This window comes from Nymphaea colorata, chromosome 5 (genome assembly GCF_008831285.2).
Source record: "Nymphaea colorata isolate Beijing-Zhang1983 chromosome 5, ASM883128v2, whole genome shotgun sequence".
Taxonomy (NCBI): Eukaryota; Viridiplantae; Streptophyta; class Magnoliopsida; order Nymphaeales; family Nymphaeaceae; genus Nymphaea; species Nymphaea colorata.
The window spans coordinates 23,117,276-23,123,651 of record NC_045142.1 but is presented as its reverse complement, the minus strand read 5'-3'; positions in this window follow the sequence as shown (position 1 = coordinate 23,123,651).

Sequence of the window (6,376 nt, the reverse complement as noted above, 5' to 3'; positions counted from 1 at the left end):
AAGAGCTGTTAGAGTTGAAGCAGCGGAAGACACTTGAGAGTCTGATCGTCGTCTCAGCAAGTCATCAGTGAAGGCTTTTGGGTCTGCGCACGTATGACAGAGAACAGCAGCAGCAGTTGAAAGAGAAGAAGAAGAAGAAGAAGAAGAAGAGAAACAGAAACTGAAGGATGAAAGTTGGCCGGGTTTGCTTCTATGAGGCACCGACTAGGGCAATCCAACTATTAACCTTAAATCTTGAAATGTTGGGCATACATATATAAGCCTCCTCACAGGTTCTCTCGATCTTAGATTTTATTTATGAAAATCTTTTATTTAGTAAAACCAATATCGTATTAATCTCATAACTGTGAGTGTAGGCCCCTCTCAATTACGAGAAGATAGGATAGGACTCATGGCCACTATGGAACAAGCCCACCCTAGTTCAGGCAGATCCCCTAACTGGCAGAGAATATTAGGACCAACTTCCTCTTTAGTCCTGTCAATTTCAACGACCAACCAATAATTAATATTGGTTCAAGACATTATAAGTCATAATTGATGCAAATTTTCTTAACATGTTACAAGCAGTCAGTGTAAGCCAATTAAATTGAACGAACTCTGTTATATTAATGCAAGCAAGATCCAATTGCTAGAGGATGATGGCCAGCACAAATTCTATTGGTAATCTAATAAGAGTGAGAATCTTCGCTTGTAATAAATATTATGAGCCAGTAGCAGAGCTACATATAGGCTGGCATAGGCAACTAAATTTTTATTAATTTTTACATATTTTTACATAGATGTCTTACGTTTATTTACTTATTTATATGTGTTGTACCCCTTTAAAACTGAGAATTTCTACAATAGTGCCTCGTACCCAAAAAAAAAAAATTGACTTCACCACTGTTATGAGCCATAATTTACATAATTGAGATGCCTCACTCAACCTAGTTGACCTCATGGGTTGGAATCTTCGGGATCAAACGTGGAAAAGTTTGTAAACAGACAACAAAAATTTTAAGTAGAAGATACACGTAAGTTTAATTACAAGAGAGTCCCTCGTACAGGTTTCCGTGTTTGATAGTAGCATTCTGCCAAATTGGTAGAAGGGCGAAGCGAAGCCCACCCACATGATCTCCCATCTGATTTGCATCGGAATCCATGTGACTACATGGGTACTGGAGGATTTCAACCGAACAGTCACTAAGACTATTTGATAGCCACAGATCTGAAATAAGAGGCTGATGATCTCCAATTAAGGCTTCACAACGAGTCGAGCCAACTCAGGCACGACTTGGAAACTCGTTCGAAAAAACTGCTCGACTCGTTTATAAACAAGCCGAGTTCCAGCTTACAAAGATACTCGAACTGATAAATGAGTCGAGTTTGAATTTCAGGAACTCGACTCATTTATACTCGACTAGACTCGTAAACCGGTACTCTATCTAATATTGCCAAAACTGGTTCACTGAATCAATGGTTCTAATTTTTAGGGTAAAAACAAGTTTCCGTAGTTTCACAAGTTAAATGAGTTGCAAGAGTTAACACTTACGTGAGTTAAATGAGTTAATGCTTACACCAGTTAATGCCTAGACAAGTTAAATGGGTTAAACGAGTCGAGTTTAAGCTGAATTTTATGTAGTCGAGTTGAGCTCGAGATTGTTATAAGGAGCTCGACTTGAGTTCAAGCCGAGCTCAAGCTCAAGCTCAAGCTCAAGCTTTTTTATCTGAGTCCAATTCGACCTAGCCAAGCTAGAGCTTGAGTTTTTTGAGCCGAGTAGAGCTTGAGCTGGCCAAGTTTGAGCTCCATTCGGCTCGTGTGCAGCCCTATCTCTAGTAGGCGAAATTATGACCAGATTTACGATCTGCATTATTAGATTATGAAAACCAGGTATCTGTGGACTAAGGGGGAGCGAGGTCCAGTTATAGATCCACGATTTTATATCCCTGTGGATTTATAGTAGCTGAGATCTGATACTATTAAACACAGACTTTGGTTTACAGATATGGGTAGGGAATGTATAAGAATGGGACACTGGGCTAGGTTTGGTATGGATCCCAAACACCCTGCTTTCAGGAGATCCAGATAAGGTCTTTTCTAATATATGGTCAGTAGAGGCCATAATTTTAAAGGCACGACCAAATGGATCTGATATCGACCCACACGCCATTGAGGATATGCAATGGAAAAAATTAAGAGCGCTCATTTGGGTATTCCTCAATTCACTAGTTTATTTTTTATTTTGAATTTTTTATTTTGACGTGACCATATAAAAAAATATTTTATATAGATTAGCACCACTGTCTCAGTTGTGTATCAGGTTGGCTCTCATTTTAATACAACATTGGAAATGCTTACAGTCTTTTCTCTCTTTCTTTTTTTGCTTTTTTCCATACCCTCTTTGTTTTTTAGAGTGCAGAATCAACTTTAGGAATCAATCATGCAGTGTGTTCTCCTCATTTGCAATGGTATATTTTGGACCACGCCCTTTTACTTTCTTCTTTAGGCCGCTGATCATCCAGCTTTCTTTTTTCCTTTTCTCTCTTTACCTTCCTTTCTTTCTCCCTTGACACTAAACACTAAACAAACACTGGGAGAGCTCAATCAAACTCAAGAGTTGCAGAAGGTATTGTCATCTTCCCGAGAAGGCGAACTCAGACTGATCTATGAGCTCAGTCTGCAATAGCAAGTTCCAATGAGCCATGTCATTTCACCATCAAAAGGATGCTGATATGCAGCCCGGCACATGGTTGGCCAACCCCTCGACTCTCAGTGTGGCGACTAGTGGGGTTGCCGGTGGATCGTTGGATTTGAATTCGATATGATCAAGTTGAATTTCTTCAAAAAACTCTTATACGAAAAAAATTAAAACATCTTATAGGATTCAGAATTGGATTTATGTTTAAATGAATATCTATCCAGATTTGAGTTCAAAATCAGAAAGAGTTTTAAATAAGTATCGTATGTGTATCAAATGTTCGTAGACGGTCTTTAAAGTATAATAACGTGGTGCAGGTTCAACTATATATTTAAAATCAGACTCGAATTTGGATTGATCAGTTATCAATTTAAAGGTCAGATTTGGATCGGATATGAACATGGTATAGGCCTTTGTTCGATTGCATTTGAATCCAAATTTGGACCAGAATATATGTGGATCCGACGAATTGGATCGAATCAGATATATCCTTCATCATATCCTTTTTTCGGATATTCACATATTCGGATTCGATTTCAAATAAGGAAAGTCATATCAGAATCTGAATCCAAAATCTGATTTTACAATCTGAATCTGATCAGAATCTGATTTTTATATTTATATCCAAATTCGAATCCAAAAATCTGATTTTACAACCTGAAGCTGATCGGAATCTGATTTTTATATTTATATCTGAATCCGAATTTTGAATCGGATTTACCAATTTTCAAATGTAATAACATTATATGCAGGATATTTGTCCAAAAATGAATCTAATCTGAACCCAGATCCAAATTTGATCGAATATTTATGTATATCTGAATCCGATCTGATTTCTTAATCGGATATTAAATTTTTTTCCATATCTGATTTTTTTGGATCGGTTCGATGGAATATCATATTCAAATCGAATATATTGACATCCCTATGATATGGTAAGGATACGTTTCATTTAAATACGATTGTTGAAATTCAGGTTACCAGTTGGTTGTGAGACAGGTGAAACTTTGCCATTCTCACTTGTTCCACAAATGAAATGTAAAATAATGCCATTACTTTCGGGTGAGCATAAGATTAACAATCCATTGACTGGAAAAGGTCCAAAGTCCTTCAATTTCCTCTACCTCCGGGGTCTTGGACTGCGTCGTGACTTGAGTAGGGTTACCTTAGGCTCGCACTTTTGGGTCATGTGTTGAACTCCAAACCAACTGGTTAGGAATGCAGACAATCTAAAGAACTTAAATTTGTTTCCTGTTTACAACATAATCATTTGATATTAACCCCATTCTTCATGGGTTTTTGTGCAAGTAGGGCATCTTTAGAGCTTGTTTCCTGCTTGCAGGACCCAATGTCAATAAATGGCATGTCAGTACATGACACAGAGGCCATTGCCTTCTTCTCCCAACCTCTTGATAATGGAGGAAGAAGAATCCACAAACAGCTTCAGTGCTGAGATGCTAAAAAACAAAGGCATACATGTGGAAGATACTTATATTTTGGGGTTGGTCTTGACAACCTTGTGTGGCCTGTCCTTGTTTCACTCCATTTTGTTGAAATGAGTCTAGAGAGAGAGAGAGAGAGAGAGAGTTAGTTTGCTGCCTACCCAAATCATAGAATCCCTAGAATTGATTCTTTTTTCCATAATTTCATGAAGACCAGGTCAGAGAAACAGCAGAATAGCTTTTTTTTCTCAAGGTTTGATGCAGTTCCTCTTTTTTTGATGCTTGAAGGCCCCACAACTCTTCAATCTTTTCATCAGCCTCACATGTAGCACATGGCCCTTGTTTTTTGGGTTAACAGCCCCATATTGGAAGCCCAGTTCATCTTTATAATAATTGGCCTGCATATTATAAGTGTCTGCTGATTACAATTATGGAACCATTCCAGCTACTCAAGGAAAGCATCCATTATCCCACTCTTTATGCACCTAGGATGCAGTCATTGGCATCAAAAGGTCAATAACTTGGGAGTTATCTGAAACCAAGTTTGAATATGAACCCCATTAGTTAAACCCAATAAGAAGATCTGGTCCAAACTAGAATCAGATTCAAATTTGGTATGCAGTTTTCTTAGTGAAAATTTGATGAAATCCCCACATCTTCTTACACCTAAGAACTTGGATTTGATTTTTTTTGTTTCGTGCATCAAATTTCGAGTCCTACTTTCAGCGGCTGAATGTAGTAGTAACTGCTGCATCTGATCTGAATCCGATCCATTCACAGTTCAAACCATTGTCAAAGACAAATTTGGTATAAGATTTTTGTTTTTTTTTTTTTTTCAAATTTGAAAGATGCCCAAATCTTATTTCACCAGTTGGGTTTGCATCTTGTGCATCTGTATTCAACTACGGTTTTGAGAGCCTGGATACTGTAATAACTGCCTTCAATCTAAATCCAAATCTAGATATAAATCCATTCGAGTCCATATCATGACATTGGCAGTCTGCCCTTTAAGGAGGACTGGACACGAGCCATGTCGAGGTCGAGAGTTGGGCCAGCTCAAAAGCTTAACTTGAGCTTGACCTCAACTAGACGACACAATGTCGAATTTGAACTCGACTCATTTAACTCGTTTAACTCTTTTATTTTAAGCATGTCCCATTTTTTTAACTCGATTAACTTAATTAGTTCGATCAACTCATGTAATTGCTACTCGTTTAATTACTTTCTTACTATAATTCAACATTCATTGTGCAGTCTAGCCAGGCCGAGTTTAAGCGAGTCGAGTTCTTGTAACTTGAACTTGACTCGTATAATATTTCAGGCATACATTTAAACTCAAGCTCAACTTGTTTATAAACGAGTCGAGTTCTAGTCGAGCTCGAGCTGGCTAGACTCGTTGTGGAGCCATGCGCAGTTTAAGGGGTCCATGCAATAATTCAAAGAAAAGAAAGGAACATGTTCAAGTAGCTTTACACCACACACAAACAGCCCAACCAACTGCTATTCTTGCACAGTTTGGATTTCCCAGTGGCAGTTGTAAAGACAAATGCAAGGACAGTACTTTGCCTTTATGAATGAGGGCAGAGAGAGCAGAGGCATTTTCCCTTTCTCCCTTTGCTGCCTTGTCTGATGCAGTGGGACAGAGACGATTCTTTTGTGCCATGAACCCCACGAGGGATTATTCCTTCTTGGGCCCCAAGAAGTAAAAGAAGAAAGAGATAGGAGAATATAACAGCTAGAGGCTCAAGTTCATGTTGATTTTAACAAGAAAAAAGGCTCTTCATTTTAATATACTTCTTTCATTAACAATGTATCTTATCTTCTAAGCGCTGCAGTTTGTTTGTGATTAATGGCGGGGTTTAGCAAGCGAGCCGCTAAGTTTAGGATCTTTCTCTTCCTTTAAGAACAATTAAGATGGCATGCTTTCCTTCTCAAAAAAAAAAAACATTAAATAAAAATGTATAAAAAAAATTTAAAAAAATTGAAAAATATTTAAAATTAGTTACTATTTAACATGTGGCACTCTTGGATTAGCCATGGCACGGCTCCATTCAAACCAGCCAATTCCGGTATCAGGCCGACACTAATGACAGATGAAATCTCTACGAAGAATTGGCGTGCTCCTATCACAAAAGAAAAGACATAAACTTGAAACACCAATGTTGCTCTTATGCAGTGAAACCGTCCGCAAGGCCACCGGTGAAGGGCTGGGCATTGGGCTGGCCTGAGGCCCTTTTTCATGACCCAGACAAGACC